The sequence below is a fragment of the Chiloscyllium plagiosum genome, unplaced genomic scaffold, assembly GCF_037043375.1.
Source record: "Chiloscyllium plagiosum isolate Xiang-an unplaced genomic scaffold, Cpla_swu_hap1 HiC_scaffold_48, whole genome shotgun sequence".
Lineage (NCBI taxonomy): Eukaryota > Metazoa > Chordata > Chondrichthyes > Orectolobiformes > Hemiscylliidae > Chiloscyllium > Chiloscyllium plagiosum.
Window position 1 is genome coordinate 45192318 of NW_028270186.1, and position 17251 is coordinate 45209568.

The 17251-nt window shown below is 44.2% G+C and overlaps 1 long non-coding RNA gene across 1 annotated transcript in view; it reads left to right on the forward strand.

The window, feature by feature from the left end:
* Positions 1-17251, forward strand: part of LOC122546204 (uncharacterized) — a 77830-nt gene that overhangs the window by 44387 nt on the left and 16192 nt on the right. The window contains exons 8-10 of the long non-coding RNA XR_015754907.1: positions 5990-6072; positions 6745-6911; positions 8630-9771. This is a non-coding gene — a long non-coding RNA (uncharacterized LOC122546204). The remainder of the gene's footprint in view (positions 1-5989; positions 6073-6744; positions 6912-8629; positions 9772-17251) is intronic.

Genomic DNA, 17251 nt, shown 5'->3' on the forward strand with positions numbered 1-17251 from the left:
GGCTAGATCCCTGCTCTCACAGTAATGCAAATAATTCCTTTTTGCAAATATTCAAATTAAGTTTGGAAATTAACAGTGAATCAGTTGCCACCTCCTTTGCAGATGATCTCAGCTCTTTGAAACAGCAAAACCCAATGAGAACATTAAGGCATCCAACGTTTAAAAAAATCACATGCTCAGTCACTGTAATATGATGAGTTTTGTTTTACATAATTCTTAGCAAAAGTTAATTTGAAGCAAAAAGGAGAACTCAAAGAGAAAGGTGAACCGCCCGTGGGTAATAAAGGCAGTCAAGGGCAGTACCCATAAGGAAAAGAATGACATAGCCGCGGATGACTAAAAAGAGGAAAACTGATCATGTAACTAAATTGGCAAGAAGCAAAAATGAATGGCAAGAGTTGTACAGGTATATAAAAATTGAATATCTAAAGTCAGCATCGAACCCTTGGAGGCTCTGACTGTGGAATTGATAATGGGTACAAGGTAACAGCAGATAATTTAAAACTATATTTTATATTGATCTTCATGAAGGAGGATACCGTTATCATCCCAAAGGTAGCAAATAAGCAAGTTAATCATGGGTAGAAAAATGTTATAACAGTCTTTGTCACAAGGGACAAAGTATTGACCAAGTAATAGGACTAAAGGCAGACAGGACCTAATGGCCTGGATCAAACATTTTTAAGGCAACTGACTGCAGAGATATTCAAGGCATCGATTGGAATATTCCAGAATCAGGGGATACAGGAAGCATCCAGTGGATTGATGAACATGTTCAAGAAGGGAAGTGAGACAGAAATCAAGAAACTGTAGACTAGTTAGTTTAGTATCTGCTTTTGTAATACGGCAGAGTCGAATATTAAAGTAATAAATAGCAGGACATTTGGAAAAGCTTATCATTAAACATGGTAGACTGGTTTTGTGAAAGAGACACTATGACAAGTTTGCGACAGTTCATTGAGGAGATAACAAGCAGGGCTGATAAAGGGCAATCCAATGAAGTTCTGTATTTGGATTTTAAAAATGTAAATGATAAGGTGCTTCAGAAAAGTTAATTGCATAATACAGGACCTCACTGTGTCAGGGGCAATGTATTTGCATGGAGTGAGGATTGGTTAACCACACTGGCTGTTGCTGAGGCCTCACTTGGAGTACTGTATACAATGTTAGCTCCCATATTTAATAAGGGATAAACCAGTATTGGAGACCATTCAAAAAACATTCAGCTAGCTGTTTCGAGGACGAAAAGGTTGACCTATCAAGAATAGCTAAACAGGTTAGGTCATTATTCAATTGAATCTCGACAAACAGATTACATACAGTGTGGAAACAGGCCCTTTGGCCCAACAAGTCCACACCGATCCACCGAAGCACAACCCACCCAGACCCATTCCCCTACATTTACCCCTTCACCTCACACTACAGGCAATTTAGCATTGCTAATTCACCTAACCTGCATTTTTTTGGATTGTGGGAGGATACTGGAGCACCCAGAGGAAACCCACGTAGACAACGTGCAAACTCCACACAGAGAGTCACCTGAGGCAGGAATTAAACCCAAGTCTCTGGCACTGTGATACATCATTGCTAACCACTGTGCCACCCACATAATATAAGGGGTGATCTTATGGAAACAAGATTCTGAGGAGCTTGACAGGGTAGATGTTGACTAGATCTTCTAGCACCAATGAAGTCTCAAACCAGGGGACATTACATAATGGAAAATTCATTTTGTAAAACATGTAAAGAATTTTTTTATCTCAGTGAATGGCCAGAATTTTCTAGCCCAAATAATTGTGAAAGCTAAATGTGGTAGGGGAATGGATCTGGTTGGGTTACTCTTCAGAGGGTCAGTGTGGCTTGTTGGGCCGAAGGACTTGTTTCCACACAGTAGGGAATTTATGATTCTACCTCAAATTATTTTAAAAGAGGGCAGATAGATTTTTGAAATATTGAGCAGTTGAGGGCTATGCAGATCAAGCATAAAAGAGGTGTTGAGGTCTGGGTTGGCCCAGCCATGATCTGATAGAATGGGGGGAACAAGCTGGAGGGGATGAATGCTCCGATTCCTTGAGGCTCCATTTCATGTTTTTTTTGTTTCCAAAGAAGAGCGTGATACAATGTGCTAAAGATCTCAGATGTTGTGAAAATGTGGTGTTTATGTACTGGTTCAGATGGCATTGGTTCATCACTCACAGCTATACAGTCATGACGAGAAAGTCAATGCCCTCCATGAATAGAGGAAATCCTTCCTCTCAATAAACTCTCCCATAACATGACCCAACATATCAGCTAAAGCAGGACACACTGCGCATGTTCTCGCCAACAAAGGGACTCCGGGTGATTGATGTCAGCACCGGACCAATGAAAGGACGGTGGGCGGAGCTGGAGGACCTGGCGGGATGTTGGTCCTCCAACCAATCAACGTGAATGTCGGGCGGAGCTAAACTAAATCATGTGATCACCCTCGCGCGCGGCGCAGAGTCGCTGTAATGAATGCTCGGGAAGTTATGGAGAGAAAGGATACGGTAAGGAAAGAAATAAACAGGGAAATGGGAGAAAAACTATGTTGCTATGAACGGAAAGGTTTTACAAACAAATTGTGTATGTCGGAAAACACAAATTTGAACGTCCCAGTCCCGTGTTTGCAGTAAATGGGGAATGGCCTCAGCGCGGCTGCAGGCCTGAGTGAGCGCCGCCATCTTTATTCGGGACAACGATTCACTGGACACGTGCGCGGCCGCCATCTTTGTAGGGGGCAAGGTGCAGCCAGGCGCATGTGCAGCCTTTCTCCAGTATAGCGTCTTTGGGATCATAGCAGCCAATACTGCTCTGATTCACCTCTGGGCTCCCTCATCACCACTTTGTCAATATCTAGCTTCCTCAATCTCAGTATTTCTGGTCTGTTTAGTACTGTATTAATACTTTTTTAGACCCTTTGTAAATGAGTTTTTCACTGCAGCCCAGCCCCTGACCATGTGCTGCTCTATTATCAGATTACTTTTTTCTTGAATATTTTTGACAGTCAACAATTCTTTTTTCCAACAAGCAAGTGTATTTTCCTTTCATTTCTGACTATCCAATTCTGCACCATTTTCATTCCCTGTAATCAATTTTGCACTCCATGAAACATCAACTATGTTTCTCCTTCCACAGATACCAGTGATTAATGCCAAATCCCTGTTGCTTGTGGAGAGAGTGATGTTTGACTTTCTTGTACAGCTGCAGTTTGTGTGGTGAAGGTGCTCTCACAGTGTGGTTGGGTAAGTGGCATTATAGATTATTCATTCAGCAACAGTGATGATTTGAAAATAATGTCCAAATCAACAACAGTTTGTATTTTTATTATCATGCTTATAATTTCACAAAAATACTATTGACAACTTTAAACATATGGCCAGAGATGGAGATATTAGGTCAGGTGACCAAAAGCATTGCCAAAAAGCAGGTTTTGAGGGCTATCTTAAAGGTGGAAAGCAGACCTGTGAGGTTTTGGCTGCGAATTTAAGACCATGCTGCTTCAGCAACTGCAGAAACAGCCACACAGGTGAAGTAATGCATTAACAAATGGTTGGGAGTCTCGAAGAAAAAGGGTTGTCGAGGTCTCAAAGTGTGTGTGGTGCAGGGAGCTAGGGATTATCACAGCCAGGAATTAAATCAAGTGTGAGAATTTTAAATTGAGGGAAATGGGCCGGGTGCTGGCAGGTGAGACTAGATCGGATTGGGTTGGGGTATCTGGTCGGCATGGACGGGTTGGACCGAAAGGTCTGTTTCCTTGCTGTACATGCCTATGGCTGTATGCTGTTGATTACAATTAGGAGCCTTTTGATGAATTAATAAGCAGAGATTTAGACTTTCTTGAGATTACAGGGAGGTTGGAGGGAAGCTGGCCCTGAGTGTGTTTGGAAAATGAAAGTATGAGCTGAGACAAGAGTGGAATCAGAAAGAAATAGTGGTCTTGGCGTGGGACTGAGTTATCACACTCACCTCACCTCTGGGATTCAGCTGGTTGTCAGGTTGTGAATCAGGGCGGTAACACCATCGGGAGCTGAGTGGCCCTGGTGGAGCCTAAAGTGAGTGTCGCTCAGCTGGCTGATGCTGAGCAGCTGCTGCTTGGTAGCCCTGTTGATGACATCTTCCATCACTTTACTGCTGATCGAGTGTGGACTGACAGAGGGAAATTGCCTGGGTTGGATTGCCCTGTGTTTTTGTGTTGAACATCCCTGGGCAATGTTCTACATTCTCGGTAGATGCCAGTGCTGGAGCGGTACGTGACTTGGTGGGTGGCAAGTTCTGGAGCACAAGCCATCAGTATTATTGCCAGAATGTTGGCAGAGCCCGTAGCCTTGGCACTACTTAACCATTCCTTGATGTTATTCAAACTGAATCGAACTGGCTTAAAACTCACATCTGTGATGTTGGAAACCACTGGAGAAGGCTAAGATGGATCATCCCACTTTGCACTTCCGCTGCAGATTGCTGCAAATGCTGTCATCTTATCTGGTGCATGGATGTGTGAGGCTCCTCCATTAGTAAGGGTGGGGATTTCTGTGATGCTTCCCCCAGTGAGTTGTTTAATTGTTCATCATCGTTCACAACTGGGTGTGGCAGAACTGCAGAGCTCTGATCTGTTCCATTGGATGTTGGATCACTTAGCTCTGTTGCTTGCTGCTGATGCTGTTTGATATGCAGGTAGTTCTGTTTGATAGCTTCACCAGGTTGGCACTTCATTTTTAGGTCTGCCTGGTGCTGCTCATGGCATGCCCTCCTTTCCTGTCCATTGTGATGGGTGAAAGCAGGATTTACAAAACCATGAGCTTACAGATTGCGCTGGAGTACAGTTCTGCTGCTGTTGATGTCCCACAGTGCCTCAGAGATACCCAGTTTGAGATCCTACATCTCTTCGAAGTCTGTCCCATTTAAAACTGTGATAATGCCACTCAACACGATGGAGGTTTTTCTCAACTTTGAGGCAAGACTTTGTCTCCGAAAGGAATGTATGATGGTCGCTCTTACTGATACTGTCATGGCCAGATGTATCTGCCGCTGCTCAATTCATAACAATGAGATCAAATATGTTTTACACTCTTGTTGGTTCCCTCACCACCTGCTGCAGATTTAGTTGAGCAGCTATATCCTTTAGGACCTGACCAGCTCTGTCAGTAATTCTGTTGCAGAACTAGTCTCGATTGTGGACATCGAAATCCTGTACCCAGAGTACGTTTGACACCATTTTACTTCCTCAGTGCTTCCTCCAAATGGTGTTCAACATGAAGGAGAACTGATCCATCAGCCAAGGGAGGACGGTACGTGGTCATCAGCAGGAGCCATGAGACTTCCTGGTCTCCGGAGCCAATGCTGTATACTCCCAGGGCAAATCCTCCCTGTCTGTACGCTACTGTGCCACCACCTCTGCCTGGTCTGTCCTGCTGGTGGGACAGGACATATCCAGAGATTTCAGGAGAAAGTGAAGACTGCAGATGCTGGAGATCAGAGTCAAGAGTCTGGTGCTGGAAAAGCACAGCAGGTCAGGCTGATGAAGGGCTTAGGCTCGAAACGTCGATTCTCCTGCTCCTTGGATGCTGTCTGACTGTTGTGCTTTGCCAGCACCACTCTCTCGATATCTAGGGATGGTGATGGTGGTGTCTGGTCATTGTTTGTAAGGGATGATTCTGTGAGTATGAGTATGTCAGGCTCTTCCTTGATTGGTTTGTGAGACAGCTCTCCACATTTTGGCACCAAAAACCATATGTTTGTGAGGAGGACGTTGCACCATCGAGAGGGCTGATTCTGTGGTTGTAATTTCTGGTGCCTTGTTAGTTGCCAACTGGTCCATCCAGTTTCATTCCTATGTTGAGACTTTGGAGTGATTAGTACAGTGAGTAGCTGGCTGGGCCACTGTCAGGTTGGCAGGATTTTTTTCGCCATTGACAATGGTTTCATGGAGATCAGGAGATTCCTAATACGTTGATTTTTTTCTTGAATTCAGATTCCACCATCTGCCAAGATGGGATTCGAACCAGGACTTGAGTCGTTTTTTTTAATATTCTGGATAAAAGCTAAATACATCAGGTTTGTTCACTCATTTTAAATATCACTTACCCAGGTTTTGTTTCTTTGTAAAACACTGTCCATCATCCTGTCTCCTCCATCCTCCCCTCTAACAATGAGTGAAGAGCACATGGAGTTTCTCTGTCACTGAGACTGAGATAATCCGATCTGCTGCTTCTCTCCCTCCCACTAGCCCACTGAGCCAAACTGCCTCACGTGGTGTTCCTGGTTTTTATCCTAAACCTACATCTTTCTCCAGTCTCTTGTAAAGCCTTATCAGAGTTCACCTTGACCCTTTACTCTAATCTCACTAAACTCACTTTCCAACTCTCTTTCCTCCACTGCCGCCTCATCACTCGCTCTCGCCAATTCATAGATGTTGTTCCTTGTTCTGTCTGTTGGTCTTTTCTGGTTATGTCCTTCTCTCCCATTCTGTGAAAAACTAATATTTGACCTCACCGTTGTTGGAAAATCTCCACACTCCATTTCCTTTCTGAATTCCTTGCATTTTGTGTCCCTCAACGATCTATCCTTGGTCTCTCCTTGTGGTGAAACGGTTAAAAATTATGTCCCAATACATGTGTGAATCTAACCGGAATGGAGGTGTTGCTTAGTCCCGTGTGAATCTTATTACACACCTCCCCGTGTGAATCTTCTTATCTGTATGTAACCAGAATGGAATGTGTTTTTTAGCCTTGCTCTGCTGTTCACATGAATGTTTATATCTGGAAAAGAGTATATCAGCTGGAAAAGTCTCCAGTTCGGTGAGTCTGCTCCGGGGTTACGTTTAACCGCCGAGCGTGGGTTGTTGGCAACCGCTCTACGAGAACTGACGGCTCCCAGTTCCGGTAACATGTAGAGTGAGTATAAGCCAGACCCGTTGTAAGTATGAGACCTGGTTGTGGCGACGCTGCGGGGAATAAAATGCTCATATTCTAGCAGACTCGCCTCTTGGTCGTTTGTTCTGTGTCAGACTACTCTCCTACGAACCTGACCTTGAGAATTTTTTAAAACACCCCTGTATCTCACGTACATAGTGCCAGGAGGTGATATCATCCAAAAACACTGTAAGGTTTGACATGTACACTGACGATGCCCAGCTCTCCCTCCCCATCATCCCTCTCCATTACTCCACTGTTACTCAGTTATCAAACTGCTTATCACATTCCCACTACTCGATTAGCTGCAATTTCCTCCAATGAAACATTGTCACGGTTAAACCCATTGCCTTACCTTTACCTTTCTGCTGAGCCCCCTCCCTCCCACTGGGAACTCTCTGAGGCAGAACGACACTCTTCACAATATTGCTGTTATATCTGACCCCAAGGTGACCTTCTGATCAGACTTCCACACAATCACAACAGCAGGAATTCCAATCTCTTTAACGTTGCTTTTCTCCACCTCACCCCAGCTCCATTGCTACTGAAACCCCGCGTCTGTGTCGCCTTAAACTTGAATCCAAAACAGAACCCTTGATTCCGTGACTCAGAATCTGGTTTCAGACTCCCCTCTCAGTATTTACCCTCAGACACATCCTCTCAGTATTTATCCTGTCAAACCCCTGAAGAATCCCATCTGTCTCAATGAGATCACCTCTCTTTCTCCAAAATCCAGTGAGTAGAGTCCCAACCTTTTCAGTCTTTATTTAAAAGATAATCCCTCCAAACCAGGGATCATCTCATTGAATCTTCCCTGAAATGCCTCCAATAAAGTGACACATTTCCTTATCTAAAGGACCAAAACTGCTCTCATTACTGCAGATATGGGGGTCTCACCAGCACTTCCACACGTTACTCTCAGGTATATACTCCAAACTCTAGTACAGAGAACCTTTGAAACAAAACGTTCCATTCCCCTTCCTGGTTCCCTGTTGTAACTGTGTGGTAGCTTTCTGTGTTTCCTGAACAATTACCCCTGGTCCCTTTGTGCAGCTTTCTACAGTTTTCACCATTTAAATAGTACTTTGTTCTTTTATTATCTCCTCCAAAATGAGCAACTTCCCATTTTCCCAAGTTACACCCCATCTGGCAACTTGTTGCCCCCTTCTCCTGTACATCTCTCACTTTTCATAATCCTCTTAGACCTTTACAGTTATGCCTTTTCTAGGAGATATCCCCCCCCCCTTCCCATTCTTCCAAACATTTACTGGGAGCACTGGGCAGTGGGAAGCAGGCAGAGTTGCTATCTTTTTTGGGATACGCTTTGGAGTGATTGGGAGGATCTTCCTACACATTGGTCAGGATGGAGACAACTTGCCCATCGTTAGGCATTAGCCTTTCACACCCAGGTCTTATTGATGAGGCAGAGCGGCAGCACGGAATGAAAGAAAAGAAAGTAATTCTTGTTCCCCCTATCTCACTGACGCTTGGATCATTTTCTCCAATGTGTCAAAGAACTGCTGTGTTCAGTCACATGAGATCTCAAGTTGGAATCTCCCAGAAACCCACAGATTTCCCCCTGAGTTGACTGCTGTTGACCTCAAGGGTAATATGTACAGTAATCCTGGGCCACGAGGAGGGGATGGTGTGAGTTTCTAACTTGAACTGATAGTGACAGATTTTATAAACTTGTATTACAGGATATTACAGGTGGACATTCAGATGGTAATCTCAGTAAATGTTCTGCTAAACTCTGATTGAATTACTCAGTATATATCAGGACCTGGATATTCGCATTGCGTGTGAGTGAGTGTTGTGTTCCAGATCAATCCCATTTGCTGCTTAAAAATTCTCCTTTGAATCATCGCATTCTCTCAAAAGGTCTCCCCAAACCTTCAATGTGTCATGTAATCCTTTTATGATGACCTGATGAGTGTAAGGTTTATTATTCGAATGTGTAATTTTTGTACAAGGATGTCTCAGAGAGGGAGCAGAATATGCTTAAAGGGGAGAATAACCATTTTGAGGGGAGGCTGTTGTTTATTGGTATTAATGATATCGGAAGAGAAGAGTTCATATTGTTGGATCATTGGAATCTCTTGGAGGGTAGAATTGACCTCCATCAGAAGGATGGATTGTACCTGCACTGGAAAGGAAGAGTTGCTAGTGCTATTCAGGAGGCATTAAACCAGTGAAGGAATGTGGGTAAACCCAGAGAGAGAGTGAGGGAAGAGCTAAGTCTGACACTGGTACAGTTCAGATGTCAAACAGTCAAGGCAGGCAAGGGCAAGGCACAGAATGAGCAGTTACACTGCATTTATTTCAATGCGGGAGGCCCGATAGGTCGGGTAGAGGAGCTCAGGGTATGGTTTTGAATATCGCACTGGGATATTATAGCAATTACAGAGGCATGACTTAATGATGGATAGGACCAGCAGCTTAATGTTCCAGTGTATAGATGCTATAGCAAAGATAGAAAGGGGGCAACAGAGCAAGGGGAGAGGTAATTTTGATTAGGGATAACATTACAGCTGGGCTTCAAGAGGGTATTCCTGTGAGTACATCCAAGCAGGCTATACAGGTGGTAATGAGAAATAAGGGATGATCTCCTTATTGGGATGGTACTATTGACCCCCCCTCCCCCTTCCCCAATAGTCAGCAGGGAGTTGAGAAGCAAATTTACTAAGAGATCACTTCTCTGTAAGAATAGTATGGTTGTGTACAAGACTTGACCTTCTTTGTTATTCATTCACAGGATGAGGGTGTCACTGGCTGGGCTTAAAGGGCAGTAAAGGGTCAACCACATTGCTGTGGGTCTGGAGTCATATGTAGGCCAAACCAGGTAAGGATGTGGCAGATTCCTTCCCTGAAGGATATTAGCTAATCTCATGTTTTTTTTTCGCAGTAATCAACAATGGATTCATGGTCTTTAATAGATTCTTAATTCCAAATTTTTATTGAATTCACATTCCACTCTCTGCCGTGACGGGATCCAAACCCTGGGCCCCAGAACGTTTTCTGGGTGTCTGGATTATCCATCTAGTGATAATCTCACTAGGCCATTTGGCAGGGTGAGTGACTGAGGTATCCGTAGGGCAGCACATCAGCACCAAAGATACCATGGTCTCTGTGGAAGATAGAAAGGGCTGGGGAGGGAGATATATCCCTGGTGGTGGGGTCTGACTGTAGGTAGCGGACATAGCAGAGGTTAATGGTGATTAGTAGGTGGCAGGTGAGGACCGGGGGATTATATTCTTATTGTGGTTGGAGGAGTGGGGGGAAGGCGGAGGTACAGGAAGTGGAGGATATGCGTTGGAGTGCATTGTTGATCAAGTGGGAGGGAAATCCGGTCCTTGAAAGAGGAAACCTTTCTGGGATGTCCTGGAGTGAAATTGCTTCTTCTGGGAGCAGATATGGCAGTGGCGGAGTAATTGGGAGGACAGAATCACGTTTTTACAGGAATATACTCGAGGGTAATCAGGAGAGCAAAACGGGGACTTGAAATATCTCTAGGAAATAGTTTAAGGAGAATCCAAAGAGATTCTACAATACATTAAGGATAAAATAATAACCGGACAGAGAATAGGACCCCTTAAAGATCAACAAGGCCATCTATGGAACAACAGGAGGTGGGAGAAATACTATGCTATTCTATTCTAGAGAGTTTGGAGAAATAAATAGTGATAACTTGAAAAGTGTCCATATTACAGAGGGGGAAGTACTGGATGTCTTAAACAGTAGTAAGGTTGATAAATCCCTGGGACCTGATCAGGTGTATCCCAGAAATTTGTGGAAAGCTAGGAAGGTGATGGCAGTGCCCCTCCCTGAGGTATTTATATCATTGTTTGTGACAGGTGAGGTGCTGGAAGTTGGGTGCCATTATTTAAAAAAGGTGGTAAGGAAAGGCCAGGGAACAAGAGAACAGTCAACCTAACGTCAGTGGTAGGTAAGTTGTTGGAAGGGATTCTGAGGGACAGGATTTACATGTATTTGGAAAGACAAGGATTGATTAGGGATAGCTAACACGGCTTTGTGTGTGGGAAATTCTCTCTCTCTAACTTGATTGAGTTTTTTTGAAGATGTGACAAAGATGGTTGATGAAGGCAGACTGTGGACGTTGTCTCTATGGACACTGAACGATGTTCCACAAAGCAGACTGGTTAGCAAGGTTAGATAACAACATGAAATGGCGGGAGAACGAGCCATTTGGATACAAAACTGGCTTGAAGGTAGGAGGCAGAGGGTGGTGATGGAGGGTTGCTTTGCGGACTGGAAGCCTGTGAGCAGCATTGTCCTGCAGAATGGGTATTGGGTCCTGAAATAAATGACTTGGATGTGAATATGAGATATGGTCAGTGGGTTTACAGAAGACACCAAAATTGGAGGTGTAGTGGACAATGAAGAAGGTTAGTTCAGAATGCAACAGTATCTTGACCAGATGGGCCATTGGAGCGAGGAATGGCAGACTGGGTTCAATTTAGACAAATGTAAGCTGTTGGATTTTGGAAAGGCAAATCAGGGCAGGACTTGTACACTTAATGGTAAAGTCCTTGGGAATGTTGCTGGACATAGAGACCATGGAGTGCAGGTTCATTGTTCCTTGAAAGTAGAGTCGCAAGTAGGAAGACTAGTGAAGGTGGGGTTTGGTATGCTTATATTTATTGGTCAATGCACTGAGTACAGAAGCTGGGACGTCAAATTGTGGTTGGACAGGACATTGATTAAGCCATTTCAGGAATTATGTTTTAAGTTCGAAATTCCCTGGTCTCGAAAGGATGTTGTGAATCTTGAAAGAGTTCAGACAAGATTAACAAAGACTTTGTTAAGGTTGGAGGATTTGGGCAACAGGGAGAGGCTGAATAGGCCAGGGTTAATTTCCCTGGAGAGTCAAAGACTGAGAGGTGACTTCATGGAGATTTATAAAATCATGAAGGGCATGAATAAGGTGAGCAGCCGGTGTCTTTCTCCCCCAGGTTAGGTGGGTTTAAGATAAGATCACATGGGCTTACGTTGAGAGGGCAAAGATTAAAAACGGATCTAAGGGGCAAAGTTTTCAAGCTGTGTGTGGTGTATGTGTGGAATGAGCTGCCAGATGAAGTAGTGGAGGCTGATACAATTACAACATTTGAAAAACATCCGATTGGGTACATGAATAGGAAGAGTTTCCAATGATACGGACCTATAGCTGGCAAATGGGGCTCCATTTGTTGAGGATTCCTAGTTGGCATGGACAAATTTTTTGTTCAATGTGTGCAGGAGAGTTTCCTGACACAATATGTAGACAGGCCAACAAGAGGTGAGGCCATACTGGATTTGGTTCTGGGTAACGAACCAGGCCAGGTGTTAGAATTAGAGGTAGGTGAGCACTTTGGGGATAGTGACCATAATTCGGTGATTTTTACTCTCGTGATGGAGAGGGATAAGTGTGTACTACAGGGCAAGAGTTATAGCTGGGGTCAGGGAAATTATGATGCGGTGAGGCATGACTTAGGATGTGTGGCTTGGAAAAGTAGACTCCAAGGCAAGAGTGTAAATGATATGTGGAGCTTGTTCAAGGAGCAACTATTGAGTGTCCTTGATAATTATGTACCTGTCAGGCAGGGAGGAAAGGGTCGTGCGAGGGAGCCGTGGTTTAATAAGGAATTGGAATCCCTTGTTAAATGGAAGAGGGCGGCCTATCTCAAGATGAGACGTGAAGGTTCAATTGGGGCGATTGAGAGTTATAGGGTAGCCAAGAAGGACCTGAAGAGAGAGCTAAGAGCAGCAAGGAGGGGACATGAAAGGTCCTTAGTCGGTAGGATTAGGGAAAACCCTAAGGCTTTCTATAGGTATGTTAGGAATAAAAGAATGACTAGGGTAGGAATAGGTCCAGTCAAGGATAGTAGTGGGAAGTTGCGTGTGGTGGCGGAAGAGATTGGGGAGACACTGAATGAATACTTTTCTTCAGTATTTACTCAGGAACAGGGCATTGTCGTCGATCTGAATACTGAGTCACAAATAAGTAGAATGGATGGCTTTGAGGTATGTAGAGAAGAGGTGTTGGAAATCCTGGAAAAGGTGAAAATAGATAAGTCCCCTGGGCCTGATGGCATTTATCCTAGGATTCTATGGGAGGCAAGGGAGGAGATTGCAGAGCCATTGGCCTTGATTTTTATGTCCTCTTTGTCTACAGGAGTAGTGCCAGAAGACTGGAGGATAGCAAATGTGGTTCCCTTGTTCAAAAAGGGGAGTAGGGATAACCCTAGTAACTATAGGCCGGTGAGTCTCACTTCTGTTGTGGGCAAAGTCTTAGAGAGAATTGTAAGGGATAGGATTTATGCACATCCGAATAGGAATAATGTGATCAAGGATAGTCAGCATGGTTTTGTGAAGGGCAGGTCGTGCCTCACAAACCTTATTGAATTCTTTGAAAAGGTGACGAAGGAGGTTGATGAGGGGAAAGCGGTAGATGTGGTATATATGGATTTTAGTAAGGCGTTTGATAAGGTTCCCCATGGTAGGCTACTGCAGAAAATACGGAGATATGGCATTGAGGGTGAGTTGGAGGTTTGGATTAGGAATTGGCTGGATGGAAGAAGACAGAGGGTAGTAGTTGATGGCTAAGTTTCTTCATGGAGTGCCGTCACTAGCGGTGTTCCGCAAGGATCTGTTTTGGGACCATTGCTGTTTGTCATTTTTATAAATGACCTGGAAGAGGGGTTGGAAGGTTGGGTGAGCAAGTTTGCGGATGATACGAAAGTCGGAGGAGTTGTTGACAGTGAGGAAGGATGTGGCAGGTTACAGCAGGATATAGAGAAGCTGCAGAGCTGGGCAGAAAGGTGGCAAATGGAATTCAATGTAGCTAAGTGTGAGGTGATTCACTTTGGGAAGAATAACAAAAAGATGGGGTACTGGGCTAATGGTCGGATACTTGGTAGTGTGGATGAGCAGAGGGATCTTGGTGTCCATGTACACAGATCTCTGAAAGTTGCCACCCAGGTAAATAGTGCGGTGAGGAAGGCATTTGGCGTACTGGCTTTTATTGGTAGAGGAATTGAGTTCCGGAGTACTGAGGTCATGATGCAGTTGCATAAGACTCTGGTGCGGCCGCATCTGGAATATTGTGTGCAGTTTTGGTCGCCATACTATAGGAAGGATGTGGAGGCACTGGAACGGGTGCAGAGGAGGTTTACCAGGATGTTGCCTGGTATGGAAGGAAGATCGTATGAGGAAAGACTGAGACACTTGGGGCTGTTTTCATTAGAGAAAAGAAGGTTTAGGGGTGACTTGATTGAGGTGTACAGATGATTAGGGGGTTAGATAGGGTTGACAGTGTGAACCTTTTCCCGCGTATGGAGTCGGGTATTACAAGGGGGCATAGCTTTAAATTAAGGGGGGGTAGATATAGGACTGAAGTTAGGGGTAGGTTCTTCACTCAGCGAGTCGTAAGTTCATGGAATGCCCTGCCAGTAGCAGTGGTGGACTCTCCCTCATTATGGGCATTTAAGCGGGCATTGGATAGGTATATGGAGGATAGTGGGTTAGTATAGGTTAGGTGGGCTTGGATCGGCGCAACATCGAGGGCCAAAGGGCCTGTACTGCGCTGTATTCTTCTATGTTCTATGTTCTAAATTGGACCAAAGGTCTATTTCTGTGCTGTACATCTCTATGACACTAATAAATGAAAATAAGATGTGTTCCTCTTTTGTGGAGAGCTAGCAGAAGCACAGATAATTGTCCTTGGAGCCGAGAAGGTTAAGCAGTGATTTTGACCAGGTGCAAATTTGTTTCTAGGATATCTAATCTGCAGAGACAGGGGAATTGTTAACAATGTCACAATTTTAATAACTATTTTCAGGTAATTGGCAAATAATGTGAATATGTGAATGTTATTTTATTCAGTAAGTTCTGAGTATCTGGAACAGTCTGAATTGCAGCTGGACACAGACTCAGCAGTTATTCATAAACAGACTTGGAATTTTACTTTTTAAGGGAAGATTTGGGGGGTTATGGGCAAATGGGAAGGGAATTGGGACAGATTTGTAGAATATCCAGAGGGAGAGAGTACAGCCCCAATGGGCTGAATAGCCCCAGACCCTGTGCTCTGTGATACTGCCCCATTGAGTGTGAATGTTGAAGCTCATCCCAGGGCAGAGAGAGGGAGGATCCCACCACTCGCCTCACAATGGGCCCCGATGATTGATGTCAGCTAGGGCCAATAGGAGGCAGAGGGCAGTACTGGAGGACCAGGCCGTACCAGTTTGTCTTCCAACCAATCGGAGTGAATGAGGGCAACCTCAAGGCTGGAACTAAAGAAAGGCACATATCGCAGAGATTTGAGAAACTGGAGGACATGAGATAGGGAGCGTTCTGTGGCTGGTGAGGAATTATATAAATAAGGAAGAGTTGTGAGGCTGGATGAGGTGACAGTGATCAGGAGAGTTGAGGATGGAGGAATTTAGAGTTAGTGAGGATTAGCGTAATAATGTTATACAGCAAGGAAACAGGCCCTGTGGTCCAACCAGTCCATGCCAACCATAATTCCAAACTGAACTAATTGTACCTGCCTCCGCTTGGTCCACATCCATCCAAATATTTCCTATTTATGTACTGATCTGAATGTATTTTAAATATTGTAATTGTATTCACAGCTACCACTTCCTCTGGAAATTCATTCCACACGTATATATATTTTTTAAAACCCTAATGTCTTTTCTCAAACCTTTCTCATTTCTTCTCAAAATGAATGCACCCGAGTTTTGAATCCCCCTCTCCCCCGGCTATTCACCTTATCTACGCTCTTTCTGATTTTCTAAACCTCTAATAAGGTCACCCCTCAACCTCGTGCACTGCAGTGGAAAAAATTCCCAGCCTATCCAGCCTCTCCTTAGAATACAATCCCTCCATTCATGGCAACATGCTGGTAAATCTCTCCTGAACCTGCTCCGATTTAATAATATCCTTCCTATAAAAGCACAACCAGAACTGGACAGAGTATTCCAGAAGAGGCCTCCCCAACGTCCTGTACATCCTCAACATAACGTCCCAACTCCTGTACTCAAAGGTCTGAACAATGAAGGTAAGTGTGCTAAGCACCTTAACCACCCTGTCGACATGTAACACAAACTTCAAAGACGTGAAGCCCTCTGTCTCTTCGTTCCCATATCACTACTCAAGGTCCTACTTTTATTGAGTGTCAGTCCTACCCTGGTTTGTTTTATCAAGATGTAATATTTAGCATTTATTCCAATCCAAAACATTTTCAAGTATAAAGGCAGTAGGAGTATAATTAAGAGGGAAATCAGGAGGCAAAAAGGGGACGTGAGATAGCTTTGGCGAATAGGGTTAAGGATAATCCAAAGGGCTTTTATAAATCCATTTAAGAACAAAAGGCTAACTAGGAGAAAATAGAGATCAGCAAGGCAGTCTTTGTGTGGGGCTTCAGGCAATGGGCGAGATAGGGAAACAAGTACTTTGCATTAGTGTTTACTGTGAAGAAGTACATGGGAGATATAAAATGTGGGGAAATAAATGGTGACATCTTGAAAAATGTCCATATTACAGAGGAGGAGGAGGTGCTCAATGAGTGGCTAAGGACTGGTGCAGTGGAAAAAGGATTCACGTTTTTGCATCATTGTGATCTCCTCTGGAGTAGAGTTGACCTGCATAAGAAGGATGGATTGTACCTGATTTGGAATGTGTCTAATATCGAGGCAGGGAGATTTGTTAATGCTACTCAGGAGGGATTAAACCAGTGAGGGAGTGAGTGTGATTGCAAATAGATAGTGAGAAAAGAGGTATGTCTGAGGCTAGTACAGTTCTGAGGTCAAATAGTCAAGGCAGGCAAGGGCAAAGCAGAGAATGAGGTCAGACTGAGCAGTTACACTGCATTTATTTCAATGCAAGAGGCCTGACAGGGAAGGCAGATGGGCTTAGGGTATGGTTTTGAACATGGCACTGGGATATCATGGGTATTACAGAAACGTGACTCAGGGATGGATAGGACTGGCAGCTTAATGTTTCAGAGTATAGATGCTATAGGAAGAATAGAAACAGGGCCAAGAGAGGAGGGAGAGTAGCATTTTTGATTAGGGATAGCATTATGTTTGTGCTTAGGGAGGATATTCATGGGAGTACGCCCAGTGAAGTTCTTTGGGTGGAACTGGGAAATAAGAAAGGGATGATCACCTTATTGGGGTTGTCTGCGTGGATTTCATCCGGGTTCTCTGGTTTCCTCCCACAGTCCAAAGATGTGCAGGGTAGATTGGATTATCCAGGCTGAATTGCCCGTAGTGTTCAGGGATGTGTCGGTTGGGTGGCCCTGGAAAATGCAACGTTACAGG